This window comes from Onychostoma macrolepis, chromosome 10 (assembly GCF_012432095.1).
Source record: "Onychostoma macrolepis isolate SWU-2019 chromosome 10, ASM1243209v1, whole genome shotgun sequence".
Lineage (NCBI taxonomy): Eukaryota > Metazoa > Chordata > Actinopteri > Cypriniformes > Cyprinidae > Onychostoma > Onychostoma macrolepis.
In genome coordinates this window covers 4,101,667-4,125,902 of record NC_081164.1, presented here as the reverse complement: position 1 = coordinate 4,125,902, position 24,236 = coordinate 4,101,667, and the positions used below count along the sequence as shown (strand labels likewise).

Here is a 24,236-nt window from a genome sequence, read left to right as displayed (position 1 = left end):
CAAAATGACAGTTTCATCTGAAAGTTTAGTCGCGACGTTTTTTAGTGAAGTGTCATAGTTCATTCGGTGTTGGCGTGTCAGTTTAGAGGAAAATAAATGTCGATGACAATGCGAAAAAACAATGTCTTAAATCACACTTGAAGATCGCATGACATGACATTGGCAAAATAGGACCCACCTTATATTAAGTGTCTCGAACAGCTATGCACTAACATTTAGATACAATGCACAATACACCCTGTAAATCCATAAAATATGAAATAAAAGTCAGAATAAAACAATTAAAAGAGTGTTTTTGTTTGTTTTTTGTTTGTCTGTTTCTTAGTAATAGAGTGATAAAAGAAAATATGGAGCTCAAACTCACGCAACAACAACAAAAACAACAGTTGTAAAGTGTGACCTCAAAATGTTTTAACCTTTTTTATGACATACAGTGAGCCTAAAAAAGTTTTTTTGACACTTAAACACTGCTGGGTAGATTACTGACAAATTGCAGTCTGTTTACAAATTATAAATTGTAGTCAAAATTTTAGGTGATGACCCCTTTTGGATTACCTTGTTTATATTGCATTTCATTCTTTTTAATTATTTTTATTTTTTATTTTTATTTTTTATCAACTTCATGAAATGCCTCAAACATTACATTACTCTAGAGTTTTCCAAACTGGGGTAAATGAAAAACTTGATAAAAAGCTAACAATTTCATGTAAAATGAAAAGTTAAAATGAGTAAATTGTTTATAAATATGTCACATGTATACACACATACATACAGTAACTCCCAAGTGTTTCAGGTTTTAAATATTTTTGTCAGATATACTTTGGCAGTGTTTAAAAAATTGCATAATTATCATCTCAAACTTGGTATAATGGACTGAGAGGTGTTTTGTCCCCAAATTCAGACATATGGATTGCAAATTAATTTGCATGGTCGTTTTATATTGTAAATACTTACTATATTCAATATGACACACAGTAGAATTTGTAGAAAGGAAAATTAAAAATAAAATAAAAATCAATAAATTATAAATTAATTACTGTTAATTATTTGTAATGCTGTAATCCATAAAAAGTAACTGTAATCTGATTATTTATTTTATTTTGGAATCTCAAGTCTCAGCAACAAGTCTTAAGGTCATTTTTCAGGGATGTATAAAGTCAGTTCCCCTCAGGTTCACACAGTTCACTTCATCAAGTAACATCAGTGTCGTTTCACAAAGTTTGATAGATAAAGTTTCTATTCAATTTCACAATTTCTATTAAATTTAAATTCTATTCAATACCTTGATTGTTTCATATTATGGAACCAAACCAGTTTCATTGAAACGAGCCTCTACAGGATTTCATATATATATATATATATATATATGTTGTATTTACGATATGAAAATGTTACATATATATATATATTTTTTTCAGTTTGTGCTGATTTAACAAAAATGCTATAAATGCTACTTTGTATTGTTTTGTTAAATCACGTAAATACATTCCTACATTTTTAATTGAGGCTTATGTGTCCAAATACTGATTTTAAGGCTGATGTTCTACATATCTGAGCAAAACAAGATTCCCTTTTAGTCGTAAGTATTAAGCATTAGTGTTTAAGTTGTTCTGCACCTTTAGTGCACTAAAAATGCCTTGGCACTGAATTACAGCACCCTAGAAACTGCATCTCAACGTACTAACAACGCACACGTTTCAAATTGTTGATGAAATGGAAATTTATATGATTTGATTTGATGCACAGTATAACTACCAGCATTTTTTAAGAAGTAATTAGGGTCTATTTTAATTAAATTTTCTTTAAAAAATAGTCTCCTGTTTGGTAAACACACATTTTCAACATTCCCATATTGGTTGACCATTCCGGTCATCTGAAACATGCCTCAGGGAATACGTCTGCCTGTGATCTTACTCCTCTCAGAAGTTCTTCTGAGTAACAAACAGCCTCAGACAGTTTTCACTCCATTCAGTGACCATGAACCCGAGACGAGCCTCTACAGGATTTCACACTCATATTAACATTTTCATATCGTAAATACAACATGCTATGATGAGACATGCATAGAAATAGCACTAATCAGACTAGCACTCACACTCACGGTGGGGAAGGCGAGAACATTCACAGCCAGTTACTTCCTGCATGTTCAGGGTTCCTCTGGGAGCTTTTACAAGACTAGCTTTTAAAACAAGTAAAAGACCAGTTGAAAGTCGGTCTGCAGATATTGTCATGGTTTCATTGCTCTTAGTTACACTTTAGATGGAAATTGATAGAAAAAGGCTGAATTTGTCTGCAAACCAAAGTTTGTACAAAGTTTGCATGTTAAACGATTTGGACGAAAGTAACCGCCGAGGTTTATTATTTTGGGTTAGATGTTTAGAACAAAACCGAAACAGAATATTGGAGAAATATCAATTCAGTGCTGCCTTGCAAGCATTGTAATTACCTCCAGAGAAGTTCGCCAAGTTCTATTATCAAATGAACAAAAAAATAAACTGATTATGATTATGTCTCACTCTTTTGCCATTTCTCAAAAACTTCATATAATGAGCAAATCCTGAAAGTAGAGATCTGAGGCTGGGCGAACAAAGAACAAGTCCATGAATCACTTGTACCTAATTGACCAGATGCGGTGCAGCTTTGGCACAAGCTGCAGGGAGATAGTTTTAAAACTCACACACATTAACACACAACAAGGGTTTGAACTAATCAGCGAAAACGCCTGTAACTTTGTACTATTAAAGTCTTTGTAGATTGAAACCAGTAAGTATAATGGTAACACTTCATAACTTATTAATTAAAGTGCTGTGCCTGGTTCTACCTTAGATGATTATACAGTGTGTGGTACTTTGAAATATGATATTCTATGATTATCATGTTCATATACCATGATTTATTTCGTAAGGGGAAAAAATAAACTAATTTATTGTGTGCTAAGGCAACTATTACACAGTGAAACTTTTTTTGTTTTAAATAAAATGTTTTGTTTCACTTTTATTTTTAATGTTTATGAAGTTTCACACACTGAATATGAAAATCACATTACTTTTTATATATCAATAACAGTGTTGATGGAAGCTAAATATATATATTGACAACTTATACAAGCTAATCTCTTATTACTCATGCATAAAAATGACATTGTCCATGCATAATTCTAAGATAACAACAAAAGTGAGTCTTCCAAAACTTTAGAAGTGTGTGTTGGATGATTTATGTATTTTTTTTTATTAGTCCCATAATATTCTGGAATGTTCCAGAAAGCACTATAATATTCCAGAATATTCGAAAATATTACAGAAACTTCTAAAATGTTCCCATCCTTGCAAAAGAAACATATCTAAATGAATAAACAAACAAACATGCAAAATTATTACAAAAAAAAGTATCTGTACTAAACCAATGTTTCATGATGTATGAGTTCTAAAATATACCTGACCTAATTATTTACCAAAATATTGATGATACATGAAAAATAAATGCATACATACATAAACACATAAATAGCACAACATAATTACAGAAGAAACTTTTTTAAAAAATGAGGCTAATTTGTTACATTATGTTATAGGTTCTTTATTGACATTGATGGTTCCATTAAGAACCTCCATCCATGCGATCTTTCAATCGGACAAAATGTTTTATATAGTGGACAAAGGTTCTTTAAAGTTTGTTTTGAGTTCCTTAAAGAACCTTTCAGTGAACAGTTTGCAAAGAACTTTGGAAAGGTTCCATGTGTTAAATTGATTCCAATAAAGAACCTTTATTTTTAAGAGTTTAATTCTAAGTGTAAGCATGGTGGCTATGAGTTTTTGCATGGCCAAGCACCATTTTCTTTTAAAAATGTAACAATTTAGTTATATTATATGGTGCATAAAAGATCACAAGTTCATTTACATTCAAATAGTTTCATAAAACTTTAACTCTGAATTTTTCATACCCATCCATATATGAATATATAACTACTGATCTGGTATGCATTGTATAATGTTCATTAATGACTTAATGGTATTCGGTATAAAGAAACTGACCCCTATTTCTTCTTTTTTATGCTATTTCAGTATTGAAGCTACTGCATCCGAAACCATTTTGTCCTCTGAACCAAAATGCCAGTCATTTCTGTAATCACTTAACAGTATCACTGTCGATCCCAGCTCATCTTGTAACTTTACACTGTGTTCCTGCAGTGCATTGTGGGTAGTCTCCCCCACTGGCTGAACGGTGAGCAGACTGATAGGAGGGCTAGTAGTGACTTTGCTTTTCTGTGGAGCAGCTCATGTTTAATGCACAGCCCTGCTGAGCTCTGAGTATTGATTTGTAAATGCACGCCATGTGTGTTTATCCGGCTAAGATTCTCACCATTGTTTCAGGAGGCACATTTGCATAGAAGCAAGAGCCCAGAAGAGAAAGAGAGAGAGAGGAGGAGGAGGGGGAATAAAGTGGTGATGAGCTGTAATTCAGATGTGCTTTAAAGAAAAAATAAATAAATAATAATAAGTAAAATAAACGGAGAGAGACAGATAAAGAAACTGGGGTGCAAGTTTCAGCTGCTGATTATTGTGATCGGTGGAAAGACCATTTTGTAGCATTCATTCATTCGTTCATTCACTGTTGTACATTGTTTATTATTTGATTTTTGGGTTGTCTGTTTGTTATTTATGGTGTGAATTTTCCATTGCGATTGGTTTGCACTCTGTTTAGTGTGCATTTTTTTTAATGTTTGGTGTGTGTTAATTGTTGCATTTCAAGTGCGCTCTTTGATTGTTTAGTATGGTAAACCTGTGTTTGTTGTTTAGTTTAGTGTACTATATGCTGTTTGTTGTGCATTGTTTGTTGTGTTTGGTGTGCACTGTTTATTATATTTTGTTTAGGGTGTGTTGTTTTTATGTTTGTTGATTGTTGCGTTTTATGTGTTTTTTTGTTGTTGTTTTTTTTTTGGTGTATAGGCTGTTTATGTTGCTTTGCATTGTTTGGTGTGCACTGTTTATTATATTTAGTTTAATGTGCATTATTTGTTATATTTGTTGTTTGTTTTTAGTTATTTGCTTCATCTCAAGTTCCCTTTGATTTTTAATTTGTAGATAAACAGTTGCAGAAACACCAAACAAAAAAACAAAACAACAAAAAAAGATGATGATCTTACAAATCTTTACAATTATCGCTATTTATATTTTTTATATATGTATATTATTTAGCACCTATATTTTATTCTTTTAGGGGACAATTTAAATGCATCCAGCAAGTGATTCATCTTAACAACCCAAATACCAATCGGGAGAGTTGAGCTATTGCGCATTTTAAAATGCAGTAACCACAAACCTATGCCAAAATATTCCCAGTAAGTGTCAAGAGTGAGGAAATATGTCTAATGAGATCTCTTTTGCGTCTCAGTTTTTTCTTCTAGACAATAATATTATTAAAGGGAGATTAAAAATAAATAAAATAATAATAATAATAATTAAAAAATTGATTTAGAGATTTCAACATTGTCTCAAATTGTGCTCAGTCTGCAAATTTTTTTAAAATCAAATTGTTCCAAAGGTCTAATTTTTGCCTAACTTCAAGATGAACATCTGAGAAAAAGCGGACACTTAAATAAGGCATGACTGAAAACCCTGTTAAGTCTCCTGAGCAATAAAAGAGCAAACTCTGAGCAACAGAAATTTCTCTTTGGGTGGTTGCATTTGTGTTTTTGTTAATCGTGCCCTGGGTATTGCAAGCATATGTCACTGCGCGCGTGTGTGTGTCTCTCTGGCAGCGCACACTTCCTGCAACAGTGGCTAGGGGGTGCATGTGGACAGAGGAAGCCACACTAATATATTCCTCACTGGCTGCTGTGAGCTGGTCACATGGGGAGCCAGTGCGAGTTTAAAAGTGCTTTGGTTTCCCTTCAGCCAGTGCAGTGTGAGCCTTTGCTTGAGACGCACACACATACACACACACTACACGCCTTTGCCTACAGAACAGCAACTTTCTGTACTGGAGCTTCTCTGATCTACCCAAACACACGCATACACTTTCACATCTGTGTGCAGCTACAGAGGACAAGACACAGGCATTAAGGAGCGGAGGAAGATAAGGCAAGAGACGGAAGCAAACGCTTTTAAGTAAGTACCTTAATTCTATCTCTTCTTTATAAACTGTCAGTCATTTTTAACAGGAATGTTTTGTTGCATGCGATGCCATTTGTTTTTGTGCTTTGAGGGACATGCAAAGATGGACAGATTTTTTTTGGAGCTCCTATTTTGGAAGCTGTTGGGATCAACAAATGATTGGCAAATGTCACCTAATGGATTATTTCCTGTTTGCTTGAGGTTGAACCCGGTGTCACAGTGTTCACGTAGCCGCAGCGTCTCCCGGCTCTCCGCTGCCTGTTATGCACGTGTTAGAAGGATGCGAGCGAGTGTGTTAGACAGCCGCGCACCATGCGAGAAATGTGTTTCACGCAGCCTCGCTCTGGGAAGAGGAGGCAAACAAAGTGGCCAGTTCGCCAGAGAGAGGAGAGACGGGGGTGAGGATCAGGGTAAGGAGGAATGGGAGAGAAAGACGGGCGACCGAGTGAAAGTGGAGAGGCTTTGAAAAGCCCTGACACTAGGCAGACAATTAGCCCCAGCTTCTGTTATCTGTGCCTTTTCTGTAGCCGCTGCCCTGAAGGCGCGGGTCAAGGGAAGAGCTGACCCAGTGTCAACACTCCTGCATGGAAGCCATTATCAAGACCTGATTGATTAGTTTTAGCGGAAATCTCCTCATCTCCTCCTCCTCCTCTAGCTCGGGCTGCCGCTTTTTGTTCTTTGGCTGGGCTTGTATCTTGCCGCTTTCCCTGCCTTTACTTTCTTCATCTGTCTCTTGGACTTTCGTTGTGGGTGTACATCTCAAGGAAACGTGTCCGAGTCACATTTAAAAAAAAAAAAAATTACAAATATTTTGCATGAAGAAAACATCAGATATTATTATTATTATGCCTTTTTATTTATTTATGTATACAAATTAAATCACCATAATGCATGCTGATTGAATTATAGAATGTTTATTTATTGTTTTAAGTATTGTTTTAATTTTATTTAAATTTTTAGAATAAGAAATAAAAAGTAAGAAATATCAGCAAATTTATTAACAAATATTAACAAATGTATTTTAAAATAAACAAATGTCATAAAAAATATCAATTTTCATTAAGCAAAGTAAAAAAATTGTATTACTTCCTTTTGATTGCACATTAAAATATGACCTGGACACATTCTTGAAAGGTTTCATGAGGTTCATCCTCATTTTGCATATCTACTGGTCTTTTTGACTTATTGGGATGCAACATCCATTTATTGGTCGGCTAAAACTCTTTATCTGCAACACAGGGACATGCTGCGGGGGTAAAGCTCTTTCTCTTTGGTTTTAAAGACTCTGCCCTCCTCACATTAGCCCAAAGGGGGGTCAGCTTAACTCTGGCAGGGCTGACACTGCCTTAATGACGCCCTGTTTCATGCCTTATTGAGAGCAGTGACTGAATGGCTGCCGGACACCTACTTTTCTTTTTTAAATGAGGGTCTCTGCTTTCTCTGTGCAGCGTTTCAGTTCGTAAAGCCTTCACCGAAGGGGCTCTTGCTGTCATCTGAGCAGCCTGTAGCTTGGCACCTGGTTTTAGTTTGACTCCGTCCACACAAACGCAGTAAAAGAGCAACACGCGCCGGTCCGGGAGCTCGTGTGGATGTAAATAAAATGTTGCCAGCTCAATAAAAGAGCTAAAGTGCGGTGCACGTGCTATGCTAGACTTAATTAAATGAATACACTCCTATTGGCAGATTAAGCAGGACGTCTTTAGGTCTGGAATCACTGTAGGGATTCGTCTCGCGGGGTGTGATTCAAGACCCCATGCTCGCGTTTTTCGCTCTAATCTCTCCGTCCTGCCCCGGAGCCGTGTTTATGATTCAAACAGAAGAAAAGTAAAATAACACCAGCATAATATTTCCCTTAACATACTTACCCCTTGGATAAACATCCTTAAACAGATGTCAGAACGCAGGCTGATCACAGACAACGGGGGCTGCCGATGCTTTCTTCCCCAACATACACAAATTCTACAAATTAGAAGCTGGTGCTTGAGGAATCCGCCAGGAAAACGCTTCCCACTGCTCCCATTTTCAGAGCCAGGGCCACACTGAGATGAAATAGTCTGTGATCTTTATGAACTGAATTGTTAAAGCTGTTGTGATGTGTTGGTAATCTGCTGCTCATTCAATTACCATTTGATTGATTTATTTATCATTTCATTTGCGTGCGAATTTGAAGCCTGTGGCTTTTATGCAGTAAATAAGAATTTTCGAGATGAGCAGTTATGTTATTTTCTTGACTCTTCTAATTTAGCCCTTCACTGAGCTAACTAATGTGATGTTGCCACCGTTTGATATTGAGAGTGTGAATGCCGCCAACCCCATGCGCTGTATTAGTATTCATTAAAATGCATTTAAATGCGAGAAGTCTTGTTTTGAATCCACATGGGTCTTTATGTGGAAATGAACATTTATATCACTTTTATATAGAGAAAGACAGTATGGAGTAGATTTGCATTTTCTGATGGAAATACTAGTGCTTTTGCAAGACAGTAAAGCCTAGAGCATATTTTGGCTCGTACAGTGTGTGGTGCAAATTGTCATCAATGTTGTATTGAACGCAGTCTAATTTTTTAACCACTTTTTGCTCAGTTCACATATGCTCTTTGAATTTTTTAATTAGAAAAAAAAAAAAAGAAAGAAAAACACTGTGGACCAATTCTCACTATTAACTAACTATTAACTATGACTTTTGCCTCAATAAACTCCTTATTTTGCTGCTTATTAATAGTTAGTAAGGCTGTTTAGGTATGTGGTAGGATTAAGGGATCTAAAATATGGTCATGTGCTTTAGAAGTTCTAATAAACATCCAATATGCTATCGAATAACCAATAACAATTGACGGTAGCATTAACAAGCTTATGAGATAGATACAGCTCTAGTAACGTACATAGATATCTTTATCAGTCATAACGTCTGGAGAGAAATAGCACAGACACTAGACAAAGATGAAAATTTCTTGTGTGCATGTGTCAAGTGTCTATGTTCGTGCATGCTATCATGAAAGTTTTAGAAAGACAGTCTAGCACTCGGCTATACGTATATGTTAAGCATTCATACCAAAAGCGAAATTTACTTTTGCCTTAAAACATAGTGTTTACAAGTTCAGCTTTAGGAATGAAAAATTAAATGGCATTACTTTGTTTCCTGTTGGCTGTATAGAAGATCAAATTCACAACATGACACCATCTTTGCGATGTGAGGACCAATGGGAACACAGTATGCAAATGTCACAATGATGTCATCACAGTGCTGTACATTAATAAATAGTCCACACATCTAAGCCTGAAAAGATATAGAGCACAAAGTTTGAATTTAGTGATTAAGAAATTCAGGTAGAAATTACAGAAACATAACAATTATGATCACGAGTTTAGAACATAGTGCATACAAATTTATTTTAATTATAAATGTCTCTTTGCACCTTGCTGCTCTGATTGAAATTTATTGTTTCTGCCTGGGTATGGAAATTATATGTTATACGCTGTAGATGAATCCATCTGCATGTTGCATGGAAACCCGACATCTCGACTCATTTTCATGTCTGTAGGTGGGCTGAACACGTATAGGGGTTGTAAATCCATCTATATATTTGTTCATTGACACCTTTGGGTCAACCTCGGATCAAAGTATCCCTCCTCTTATGAACATTCAAATGCACCGACTCTACCAAACTCCCAAAGGAGCCTTCAAGATTTGGCTCTGCTTGAAACTAATTAATCCCTGGGTTGCATGAAATCTATCATTCTTCCATTTAACCCTGTCCACAAAGCGTCCTCGATTACCAAATCGGGCTACCTGGATCATAACTAACCTGTTTAACTCAAGCGTGTGACTTAATCTTAGTCCTCTCCTCAATGGCACCATTCCTGTTCATGAAGCATTATAATACCAGATCCAGGTCCTCCATCCCAGACTCTATTTAAAGACACATCTTGACCCTTGCCAAAGTAAACACAGAGTATACATGCTTATTTATAGACTGAAGGCCATAAGATCACCAGCATGTCTTCGAAAGGTCAATGAGTTGACGCTTTTGCCGTTGCCTTGGAGGTAAATTTGGTTCCTGAACTTTCGAGTGTCATTTTCTGACCACCTCTATCACTTTTGCACCTGTAGATGAAGATTTAAACCAGGAATGGCGGTCCAAGGTCAGGGCACAAGGGTGACCCGTATCTCTAGGCATAGTGCAAAATACAGGACGACCAGAAAATAGTAACCCAAACAACAACCCTTGAGCGAAGAGCAACCCAGAAAAATGCTGGAGCTCTTCTCTGGCCACGTCGCAAGCTTTTAATCTATTAACTGCTGATCCTTAAACTCTAATCAATGCAGGCTTTTATATTTCCATTAAACGAGAAAGGGAAATGAATAAATAAATCATGCCGTCAGAGTGGCCAGCCTCCTTCACTTGGAAAACCATCACAGACGGACCTCTTCTTAGCGTGTGCATTGCAAATCGCGTTAGCGCTCTGGGGCAGAGTTATTTGCCCAATTTCCCTCCATCTCCTTGGCTTTTTATGGCATGTCTGCATTATTAGTACCACTGCTTTTGATAGCAAGCACGCTCGGTTATTAAGGGAAGGGGGTTTACAGAATTCGGACGAGGGGGGAGGCGTTGTGTTGACTGGGAAACGTTAATTGCATTAGCATTCCCCATTTGGCCTCTGATTGGAGTGGACTGGGGAAAATGCCAGGGTACATTTCTCTGTTTACGCCCCGGCATGGGCTACTATGAACCCTGGCAGATATTCAAGGTTGAGGGCCCCTGGACATGCCACATTTGTGGTGACTTAGTCCTGCACAAGCTGCCTGGTTCCTCTTGCGAATTCAACATCTTGTACCTCTTTCGTAACCTGTTGATGGCATAGTGAACTTGTGAAAGTGAAACATGAAGAAATGCTAAAATAAAGAGGTTGACGCGTGTCAATCAAATCAAGATAAAGCTGAGATTGTTCTAAAGGAGGATCAAGCAGAATTCACATTGTTTCTCAGATGCATTAATATAGCTTTCAGTTGATGCTTTGCATATGCCAGCTATTTTACGGTGTCTTCAATCTTTGCAAAATTTGGAGTTTTATGTTTTATAAGTTGTATTATTTTGAGTATTGGTTTGCATCATTTAAAACATTCTAAAAAATGTTTAAAATTAATGTTTTTCTTTGGAAGAAGAAGAAGACGAAAAAAAGTATCACAGTTTCCATGAAAACATAAAACAGCACAACTGCTTTCACAATTAAAATATATATATATATATATATTTTATCAAATAAATACAGCGTTGGTGCGCAGGAGAAAACATATTAAAAAAATCTTACCAACCCTGATATACTTTATATTAACAATAAATATTTATATGTATCATGACATTGCTTTTACTGCCCACTATTACATACAGAACTACCGTACTTTACATTTAGTTTCCGCCACAACAAGGTTGCAAATTGTGTTTTTAAAATGCAGCTCAAGTACCGCCATGCATCTTCACAATGAACAACACTATTAAACCGTCTTAATGGCGAGGAAAGACTGTTTAATATTGCATAAGTCTACCCTTTCGCTCAGCAGCTATTCAATCGGCAAACCTGGGTGATTAGATATTGTGAAATCCGTTTAAAATAATCTTCTCTTCTTATTCTTAACTTAACGTGCCAAGTTAACTTGCATTGTCACCTGCAAGCATGATTAGATTTAGAGTGTTTAAAAGGCTTTTAATTGAAAACGGTGGCTTTATTAACAGTGCTGTGAAGCCCTGCAGGTGGACTCAATCTGCCCTGTAATCCTAGCAGTCTGGGTGTGATACGATTGTTTTCACTAACCATACTGAATTAGCTGTGCTCCCTGCTGCCCACAGCTGCTAGTGCCTCCATCAAGGAGCTGTTTCCTTCAAGAGAAATACTTTCATCTCATTAATGTGGCTTAATAGTTACGGCTGCTTTGGAAAATTGTGTGAATTCCTCGAATGACCTTTTGAAGGGGTCATATCATAAGGACTCGAATTTTCCTTGATTTTTTTAAGGTGAACAAGTTCATTGTACTGTGAAAACATATGTTAACTTTCAAAATAAATAAATAATTTAAATAAATAAATAAATAATAATAATAATAATAAAATAAAATAAAATAAACCCTGTCCATTCCAAAATACCATTATGCTTATGTGCAAGTTAAACATACAGTTTAATTAATTAATTACATAATTAAATACATACATATATATTCATACATTAAGAATAAAAACATTATTTATTTATTTATTTGTTTGTTGGTTGGTTGGTTGGTTTGTTTGTTTTGCTTTTTTGCTTTGTACTTTCATCACAATCAAGTTCTTATTGAAAAATAAAGATTCAAAAATATTGACATTCTAATTGCTCTGAAAGCAATGGATTTCGACTTGTCAGGCACAAGTAAAATCAATGCCATCAAAACGCAACATATAGGTGATATACAGTACTGTATTAAAAAAAAAGATATAAAAAAAAAAGATGTTTTTGCAATTAATAAAATAAAATAAAATGTTTCCTTTCACTAAATGTTATAACTTTGCAACTCTAGCACCTGCAGTTTTAGCTTTAGCAATAAAACTAAACAAAACAAAACAAAATAAAATAAAATAAAATGAAATGTTCCCTTTTAAGTAATAATAAAAAGTAATAATTTTGCAACTCTAGCAACTGCAGTTGCGTCTTTAGCAGTGAAAAAACTAAATAAAATAAAATGTTCCCTTTCATCAAAAGTAATAATTTTGCAACTCTAGAAACAGCAGTTGCAACTTTGGCAATAAAACAAAACAAAATAAAATAAAATGTTCCCTTTCATCAAAAGTAATAATTTTGCAACTCTAGCTACTGCAGTTACAACTTTAGTAATAAAATAAAATAAAATAGAATAAAATGTTCCCTTTTATCAAAAGTAATAATTTTGCAATTCTAGAAACTGCAGTTGCAACTTTAGCAATAAAATAAAATATAAAATAAAATAAAATAAAATAAAAAAGTAAAATAAAATAAAATGTTCCCTTTCATTAAAAGTAATAATTTTGCAACTCTGGAAACCACAGTTGTAACTTTAGCAACAAAACAAAACAAAAACAAAAAAAATAAAAATAAAAAATTAAATTAAATTAAATAGAATAAAATGTTCCCTTTCATCAAAAGTAATAATTTTGCAATTCTGGAAACTGTAGTTGCAACTTTAGCAATAAAACAAAATAATAAAATAAAATAAAATTAAATTAAAATAAATAATAAAATATAAAATAAAATAAAATAAAATAATAAAATAAAATGTTCCCTTTCATCAAAAGTAATAATTTTGCAACTCTGAAACTGCAGTTGCAACTTTGGCAATAAAACAAAAAAACAAAACAAAACAAAATAAAATAAAATAAAATAAAATAAAATAAATTGTTCCCTTTCATCAAAAGTAATAATTTTGCAACTCTGGAAACTGTAGTTGCAACTTTGGCAATAAAACAAAACAAAACAAAACAAAACAAAATAAAATAAAATAAAATAAAATAAAATAAAATAAATTGTTCCCTTTCATCAAAAGTAATAATATTGCAACTCTGGAAACTGCAGTTGCAACTTTGTAATAAAATAAAATAAAATAAAATAAAATAAATAAATAAAATAAAATAAAATAAAATATAATATAATATAATATAATGTAATGTAATATAAAATAAAATAAAATAAAAATAAAATAAAATAAAATAAAATAAAATAAAATAAAATAAAATAAAATAAAATAAAATAAAATAAAATAAAATTAAATTAAATAATAAATTGTTCCTTTCATCAAAAGTAATAATTTTGCAACTCTAGAAACTGCAGTTGCAACTTTGGCAATAAAACAAAACAAAATAAAATGAAATGTTCCCTTTCATCAAAAGTATTAATTGTGCAACTCTGGAAACTGCAGTTGCAATTTTAGCAATAAAACAAAATAAAATAAAATGTTCCTTTCATCAAAAGTAATAATTTTGCAACTTTAGAAACTGCAGTTACAACTTTAGCAATAAAATAAAATAAAATTAAATTAAATTAAATTAAATTAAATTAAATTAAATTAAATTAAATTAAATTAAATTAAAAATATAAAATAAATAAATAAATAAATAAATAAATAAATAAATAAATAAATAAATAAAATAAAATGTTCCCTTTCACCAAAAGTAATAATTTTGCAACTCTAGAAACTGCAGTTACAACTTTAGCAATGAAATAAAATAATAAAATAAAATTAAAATAAAATAAAATTAAATTAAATAATAAAATAAAATTAAATTAAATTAAATTAAATTAAATTAAATTAAATTAAATTAAATTAAATTAAATTAAAATAAAATTAAAGAAATAAATACATAAATAAAATAAGATTAATGTTCCCTTTCACCAAAAGTAATAATTTTGCAACTCTAGAAACTGCAGTTGCAATTTTAGCAATAAAATAAAATAAAATAAAAATGAATTATAAAATACTAATATTTTATGACTTCTTTATGGGGAAGGGGAAACACATGCAAGTTAATGTTGGTAGCACTTTAAAGGGACTAATTCTTACTATTATCTAGCTGCTTATTAATATGTCTATTATTAACATATTGGCTGATTATTAGTACATGTAAATCACATATTCTGCATGACCATATTCTACATCTATAATTCTAGCCAATACCTAAACTTAACAACTACCTTACTAACTATTCATAAACAGCAAATTAGGAGTTTATTGAGGCAAATGTCATAGTTAATGGTGTGAAATTAATATTTCATGTGGTAATTACAGTTTTTTTTTTTTTTTTTTGCTGTTTGCTTAATAGTTTCATCACAATTGCTGGCAATATAAAGATCTGCAAATAAATACTGAAATTCTAATTGCTCTGAAAGCAATGGATTTTGACTCGTCAGGCCTGAGACGAATCAATGCCATCAAAACACAACATATGGGTGATATACAGTGCTGCCGATATGTTGGTCATGTAAGGACGTCTCTGAGCGAGCCGGTGTCCAGGTGGCTTAACTGCCTACTTAACGAGCACCAAATGACTGTATCTCGTCACCAGATGGCAAATGTTAAAAGAAAGTCATTTACTTTGAGTCTGTCTTTGCTGTGTTTTTAGAAATAATTGGACTGTGATTACAGTGAAATGTCATGCTGAGCACCCTGACATCATCAGCTGACGATATTTTCAAAATGAGGACCCCCTGCCGTTTGCTCATTAGGGGTTTATCTGACTAACATGGCTTCACTTGGCAAGCGTCATTTTAAAAAAGAAAAAAATGTGTGCATAAATTAATTTTAATATTGAACACACACACATAAAATGGCCTTGGTCACAGTCGTTTTTTATTATTATTTTACAAATTTTAGAATAGTAGTAGAAATTAAAACTGAAAACATGCAGATATGAAAAATATTTAGCAACTGAAAATGTATAGAATAGAATAGAATAGAATAGAATAGAATAGAACAGAACAGCATAGCATAAAATAGAATAGAACAGAATATAACATAACATAATAGAATAGAATAGAATAGAATAGAATAGAATAGAATAGAATAGAATAGAATAGAATGCTGAAAGTGAGAACTTTTAGCCAGTGCAGAAAGACACATTTTGGACTCATTATTTCAGATTTTCTAAGGATCATCTTGAGTGCTTCAGATTAGCTCTAAAATGTTAATGCTAGATGAAAACCTCAAAATAAGTAAATATAAAAATTGATTTTTTTATTTTTTATTTATTTATTTTCTTCTTCCTTTGACTCATCAGAACAGATGCAATCAGAAAATAAATATTAATTTTCTCTATAGGGACAACGATATTTAGTTATGATGTCTAAATCTTTCCAGTCAGACCTACCATAATCCTTTTTTTTTTTTTTTTTTTTACAGACACATAAAACACATGATGCCAATTTCACAATTCACATAATTAATAGATCAGCAATTGCATAGATTATAGGATATAAAATCCTGCCTTCAACAGATGTTTCTAACTACCCAGTGTCGTCATCACACACATACCGTGATCACTCCTCCAGTCCAAAAAAATGAATGAAAGGTGACCACAATTCCAAATAAGAGCTAATACTCTTCCTAGCTACAGCAGCCATCCGTTCCATAACCATGTACCCTAGTAATACATTTAACCAATGGTTAATATTTAATGATTGCTTAGTTTACCAATGTTGGAGAATAGATTTCTTAGCCAGAATCAGGGCAATGTAAGCCGATTTTACATAATGTGATGCAACCTCTATCTCCAAACCTAATCCTAACAAACAAAGCGATGGAGAAACTGGTGTTTCTATATCAAGTAACATGTACAATTTGTCTATAAAAATCTGAACAGGAGTGCAATACCATAAGGAGTGGAGGTAAGTGTCTAGACTACCAAGATTACATTGAACACATGTGTGAATTGGTAAAACCCATTTCATACTTCCTGTGTTGTGTAATATGTACTCTATGCAGAATCTTATATTGAATAAATTGCAAATTGGAATAATCAATCAAAGAAAAAATATTTTTACAAATATATGTCCATGTATCAAATTCACGGGAAAAACACAAATCCAAGTCCCATTTTCCAATAGGTAGATGCATCAAATTATTTATATTTAATAATAATTTATATAATTTAGATAACATTCTTTTTGATGGTGCAAGTGTTCTGAACTGAGTAACGAATGCAGAAGGTCGAAGCGTATTATCCTTAGTATTTACCTTTATATGTAAATATTGAATAAATTCTCCTTTAGAAATAGCATAATTAGCTGTTAAATCTTTAAAGAAAATGAACTTGTTATCACAAAATAAATGATAAAGATGAGATATGATTCCAATTACTGAAATAAAAATCAGGATTATACCAGATTGGAGAGTATGCACATGGGTCCATTGAATAATTAGTTATATTTAAAATTTTCCACCAAGTTTTAAGAGTTGAAGAAATTAATTTATTTTTGAAACAATTATGTTTTTTAATCGATGTTCCAATAAAAGGTAGATCACTTAATTTAATATCCTTACCATCATATTGTTCTGAATCCATCCAGGCCTCATTATCTGAATCAATATGTATCCACTTATTAAAAAATTGTAACTGATTTGCCAAATAATACTTAAAAAAATTGGAGCATCTAAGCCCCCTGTGATTTATTTTTTGTAAAGCGGACAAACTAATTCTGACTTTCTTATTTTTCCAATAAAAAACAGATATAATTGAGTTTAATGATAGGAACCATTTAGAAGAAGGCTCAAATGGGATCATTGAAAATAAATAATTAATCTTAGGGAGTATTTTCATTTTGACAGTTGCTATTTGCCCTATTAAAGAAAGAGGCAGAGTATTTCAACATTACTAATTTTCGTTAATACCGAATAATAATTTAATTGAGCAATTTCAAAAAGATTTGAAGAAATAATTGCACCCAAATATTTAATATAATTTATAACAGTCAATGAGAATAAAGTTTGGGGGCAGAATTCCACAAATTAACTCTAACTGGAAGAATTGTTGATTTAGGCAATTTATAGGTGTAATCATGAAAAGTTCCGTTAAGCAGTTAAATGGATCTTGAATATACAACAATTTATTTTATGTTCCATATTTCCAATAGATATGCCTTGTATATTTACATTTTAGCGGACTGCCAATGGCTCAATAAAAATAGCGAACAGCAAAGGAGATAAAGGACATCCTTGTCTAGTACCTCTTTGCAATAAAAAACTACGTGACAACATTCTATTCGTTATTACTGATGCCATAGGTTCATTATAAATAGTCTTTATCCACTGTATAAACGAATTTCCAAAACCACATTTTTCCAAAACCGCAAAAATAAATTTCCAATTAACTTTGTCAAAAGCTTTTTCAGTGTCTAGGGACACTAGTATTGCCTGTATTTGATTATGTTGAGATACATCGATTATATTAAAAAGTCTTCTTAAATTACCTGATGAGTGACGACCTTTAATAAATCCAGTTTGATCTTTATGAATGATTGAAGAAATTACTGAATCCAGACGAAAAGCAAGAGCTTTAGAAATGATCTTAATATCAGTATTAATCAAGGATAATGGACGATAACTAGAAGGCAAAGTTGGATCTTTATCAGGTTTCAATAATAATCTTATTAAAGCCATATTCATGTGAGATGAAATCTTACCTTTTGTCTTTATTTCTCCAATCATTCTGTTAAACAATGGAGACAATATATCCTAAAAATATTTAAAAAATTACGCGGGAAACCCATCTGGATCTGGAGCTTTATTTATTATTACTGAGGAATATAATTCATGATACAATATTTTGAAAAATCTCATTTATTTTTCCTGAGGATTGTTTACCCTTGCCCTACGAATCATTAATAGTAGTTATGATTGATTTTTCTCTATTATGTTGTAATAAATCTATTAATATATATATATTTTTTTCTAAAATCATTTCTTGTTTTTTTTTTTTTTTTCTTTTGGGATGAATATGAGATAATGTTTCCCCTAATTACCGCTTTCCAAGTTTCCCATAACACAGATGATGAAATTATCTTTAAGAAAAAAGTCCCATTCTTTCCTAATATAGGTGGGTCATTCTATGGAAATGTCAATTTTTATGTCCCTAGCCTTTACAGAAATATTACACTTTGTAACAAGGTTACAATTTATTTATATTTTAAAATGAAACAATATGTTATTTGAACAATTACACCTTCTTGAGCCATCAATGTGGCAATATTTTTTTTAATTATATATAAAGAATTCCAAGCACCACAAAACTGCTCGGCCCCACAGCCATGTACAGAGGAAAAGTGCTTTATTTTGAGGTCATAAACCGTTTTTCTACCATTTGAAATACAAAAATGTATTCATAACTATCAAATATATGATGTAAATGGCATAATAAAACAAAATGCTGAATAAATATGATTAAATACATAATGAAAACAGTGGAGTCGTGTCCCCTGGAGTCGTGTCACTGGTGTTACCGTTCAACAAAAATCTGCTATTTTGAAATAAAAATCACACTGATGACATCACTTGACTTCTTCCTTCCTATTTTCTAAACATCTATGAAAAAAGGCCCATGATAAATCCACTGTTTATTTTCAGAGAAATGTTCTCATTTATCTCAAGATTTCATATGAAGCTTTTAGTTGAAGTCACTGGTGTGACCTATTTATTGTTAGGGAATTGTAAAAAAACAAACAAAAAAAAAAAACTGTAATACAAATGTATTAAACTAATTAATTTAGTGTGTAAAAAATAATAATAATAATAATAATACAAATTGATTAAACTAATTAATTTAGTGAGTATACCATGATTGACAACATGTTGCTTGATACCTTGCAGCAGACATTTTGTAAAATGCATTTTTTATGAAAATTGTCACTGGTGTTACCTTCCTTATGAATAACACCAGTGACGATCAGTATATCAGGTCTAATGTATGTCACTGGTGTTACTGTGTTACTGTACTGTTTTTTTTTTTTTTTGTCTGTCACATTAAATAAATAAAATATAATCTCCTTATTTCGTGCACTTTAATTACATTATTTCTCTATTTTTTTTTCAGCACATAAATAATATGTCATAAAAACTTTTAATATCGCTAAAGAAGGTAACACCAGTGACAAAAAAATAAATAAAATAAATAAATAGTACATGTGGTCTTGAAATAATTGCACAAAAAATCTGAAAAAAAAATAAAGCTGTCATTTATATGTATTCATAAAGTCAAAAGGTAATCTAATAATGTGGTCTACGTTTGTAAGAAAAATAAATACATTTTAAGACATCTTGCCGTACCAAAAGTGGACGTTTCTGTAGAATGACCCAGGTATCAAACTTAGGATCCTCCAATAATGAAATATTAAAACGACACACCTACCATGATCTAAGAAGTTTTTAAATGATTATACGCTACCCATCATCCACAGATCCACCAATCAGAGAAGATTCAGCTACCATGGGGAAAAATACATAAATAAAAGTGACTAAAAATTCCCGTGAAGCTCTATCTCCCTCTCTCTTTCTCTCTAAAAAAAATAAATTAAATAAATAAAAACAAAATAAATAAATAAAAACAAAGTAAATAAATAAATACATAAACATTTTATTAAATGAATAATCAAACATCCAAATAAATAAATTAATTAAACTTTAATTAATTAAAAATTACAAATAAACAAACACGTAAATAAACAAATAAACAAACATGTAAATAAACAAATAAACAAATAAATAAACAAACAGATAAATAAATAAATACACAAATAAATAAATAAATAAATAAATAGCTGGTCAGTACTAAGATCAGTTTTCATCATTTTTTACAATAGTTATTGTGTCTTTCACTGTATGTTTTCTATTGATTCTTAGCCTCTGTGAACTTTGCAGTGAACAAAATAAACAATTATTTACTGTTTCATCTGATCTTAATCACCATAATAAAGTAGGGCAATATGATTGGAAGCAGTTAATCTGCTTAGTGAAATGGCCTCCTCTCTGTCTCTATAGTCATAATTATTCCTCCTTCACTCCATTGGGAGGCAGTCTCTTTAAGACATTCATTAATTACGACACAAACCGTAACTCTTATCTCGCAAATAGTTTCCCCACATATTCCTGCTGATTTCCTGTTTCCAAAATGAGCCGCTTTTGACAAATGCTTAACTCAGGTGGAGGTGCGAATCTGGGCTGAATTTATAGCCGTCTTGCAAAACCTGCACTTGTCCTTTTTATGTCTCCCAAAATAATAAGACATCCTGATTAAGTAGCGAGTGGCGAAGATAGCGAGGAACAAATGCGCTAATGGTCGCTGAAAATAAAACAGTTGACAAGGCTGCATTAAAGCGTGTGTAATTTAAGCGCTTTGACAGCTTAGATGCTGGTGTTGTGGAAAATATAACAGCGTGTAATTTACCTGAGAGAGAGTGCAGCCAAGATTTAAACCTTGTGTAAACCGTTAAAAGTGGATTTTAACAAAACCATCAGTCTTTGTCACCAGATATTATGCCATCTGCATTTAGATGATTTTAGTCTTAAAATTGTAAGACAGGTCGGTAACACTTTAGAATAGGGAAAACTTATTCACTATTAACTACGACTTTTCCATCAATAAATTCCTAATTTGCTGCTTATTAATAGTTAGTAAGGTAGTTGTTAAATTTAGTTATTGGGTATGATTAGGGATGTAGAATAAGGTCATGTAGAATAAGGCATTAATATGTGCTTAATTACTACTAATAAATGGCTAATATTCTAGTAATATGCATGCTAATAAGCAACTAGTTAAGAAACCATAAAATAAAGTGTTACAGACAGTTCATATAAGTATTTATTTATTTATTTTGATAATGTCTGTTACCTCAATAACCAGCTAAATAGCTTCACAGCAAAAAACAAAAAACAAACAAACAAAAAATATTCCAGTAAAACTAAATAGATAACCAGATGTATTTTTCAGGTTTATTTGTCCATAAACCTTACTAAAATCTAATTTCTTTCTTTCTTCCTTCATTTATAGTCTAAATGAAAATGTAACATTTTATGTAAATTTAATAATAATAATAATAATAATAATAATAATAATCTAATCTGTCATTTTTAACTGTGATACTCAAATGCATTAATACTGGACAAACTGCATCCATCTGAATATACACACACACACATATATATATATATATATATATATATATATATATATATATATATATATATATATATATATATATATATATATATATATATATATATATATATATATATTTAAAAAAAATACAATTAGATTTGTCTTGATTTCCAGCCAAAAGCCTTAAATAAAAAAACAGTGAGACTTTTTATTTATTTATTTTATTTTTCCATAAACTTCACACAATTTCTTTGTTTCTTCATTCCTTCCTTCATAGCATATCTTTTCATCTCCAGCAAAATATAAAATGTGCACCAGCATAACATCAGTTAACGTCCACAATTAAATCTTATTTAATACCAATATCAGTTTGCTTCAGAAATGGTTGTTTAATTGATACATCCTGCATATTCCGAACTCAAAGAAAATTTGATAATTACAACATTTCAATGTTCATTCATCTCATAAATATGATCTTTCCAACATGACTTGAAGGCAGCAAAAGTCTGGCCATGCAGATCTAGTGAAAAATGAACTGTGATGTGAAATGGCACACAAATATATAAACAAGGAATCACATTAACGCTGAGTGAACAGTTGGTTAGTGCGCTACATTTGAAAAACCTAAAGTAACTTAATTGGCAAGAGCTTGATTTTCCCCTCTCAACATCTTGGGCTCTCAGGTAATCAAGTGCACATTCAACACATGCAAGTTATGATGCAAAAGTGATTAGACTAATTAAGACTAACAACTGTTCTATCAAAGATTTTCTTTTTCTTCTTCCAGTCCCTTGGCTGATTTGTTAAGGTAATGCTCACGTGTAGGCTTTGTTTCAAAATCAAGTATGCTACCTACATAGGCAACATTTTAAATCACCATAGATACATGTCCAATGTGAAGGCTGTTTCAAAAGGTACACAAGCAGCTTGTGTTTTTCAACAGACTTCAGATCAGGAGAGGAAGAAAAAAGAGCGCATGTGGGAAGATGATGATTAGATCACTCCACAAATTAAAATTAGAATGAAAGATGCATCCCACATGATGTTTGTCCAATTTGCATTGCCTTAAAATCATAAAAAACAGCTGTCCTCAATCAGATTTTGAGGTTAAAAGGTGCATTTTACACATTTTACTGCATTTTTGGTGTTTAAAGTATCTGTTTAGCAACATGCTAATCCTTACTGAAAAGTCTATGATGCTGATTTTGTTTCAAATCAGTCACTTATAAGGTTCAGTTAGGACGTTGCCTACGTGGGCAATAAACATCAAGGCTCACAAACATAACTCATATTGTGCTAAGTTGTCATGTTAATATGCATATTGGCACTCGGATTGTCTTTGACATGTGATACACCTGTCAGATGCATTAGTCTAAAGTATCAACGCTTCACTACTAAAATCAGCTTAAAACAAAGTTGAGAGCATGTAAATGCCAAGTTTGTCCTAGTTAACGTTAAGACGGCACATTACGAGACAGTGGTGCTCTTAGCATGGAGGAGGTGCAGACAGGGACTTTACACTTAAGCTTGCTTCACCTCCGGGGTGCTGGAGAAACATCAATACACTTTTGAAGATGGGATTGAGGGATTTTGTCAACCTGAGACACAGCCTTCGGAGATTTGTTTGATGGCAAATTTTAGTGCATGGTCTAATCAGATGGATAAACCTACAAGTGTTGAAAAATGATTTGCAGATTGATTATCTTAGCTATATAGGAGCTTGTTCATGAATCTTGCTAGTCACAACTAGGGATGCAAGCCTCAACAGAAAAGAAAAAAACACTGAAAATAACAGGACACCACATTTCTGCATTGAAAAAAGGTCTAGGAACAATTTGTACTCATAAATTCCTAGTACAATTCGCAAAGAAAAAAAAAAAAGAAGTGTGTAAAGCATATTCCAATAATATTTGTTTCATAATTTAATTTAATTTAATTTAATTTAATTTAATTTAATTTAATTTAATTTAATTTAATTTAATTTAATTTAATTTAATTTAATTTAATTTAATTTAATTTAATTTATCAGTGTGTATATCACATGTGAGAATTAAAGGGATAGTTTGTGAAAAAGTTTGTGAAGAAAGAAAAACACTTCTAGACTAAATTAAGTGTTAAAACATAAAATATGAGATGTGATCAATTTGTTTTATTGATATACAACTTTATTGCATCTTTTGTAAAAAAAATAAATACACAAACTAACTAACTAAATAAATAAATAAATTTTAATGCCATATCAACCACAATTACTCATACTGTACATCACTTTAGCTTCTATCTACACAAATTACAACAGAGAATATATAAATATTTAAAGATCAACAGACTCGCAGTTAAACATTCAAGTGCTCTGGCTTTGATTTATACATTTTTTTAAAGCAACAAATCCAATTAAAAAAAATATGCTTGAATTAAATGTACAAAAACTGACTGGAAATTTGATTTTTTTTATGTGTTTGTTTGTTCATTCATTTATGAA

The 24,236-nt window shown here is 32.0% G+C and overlaps 1 protein-coding gene across 3 annotated transcripts in view; it reads left to right on the top strand.

Annotated features, from left to right (window-relative positions):
* cntfr (ciliary neurotrophic factor receptor) overlaps positions 1 to 24,236 on the top strand; it is a 206,143-nt gene that overhangs the window by 3,511 nt on the left and 178,396 nt on the right. The window contains exon 2 of one of the 3 annotated variants that reach the window (XM_058789387.1): positions 6,036 to 6,107. The exons of 1 other annotated variant lie outside the window; for it this stretch is intronic. The gene's annotated coding sequence lies outside the window, so the exon portion shown is untranslated. Of the gene's footprint in view, positions 1 to 5,898; positions 6,108 to 24,236 lie in introns of those variants that run through there. One more of the 3 variants, XM_058789386.1, reaches the window with a different exon arrangement.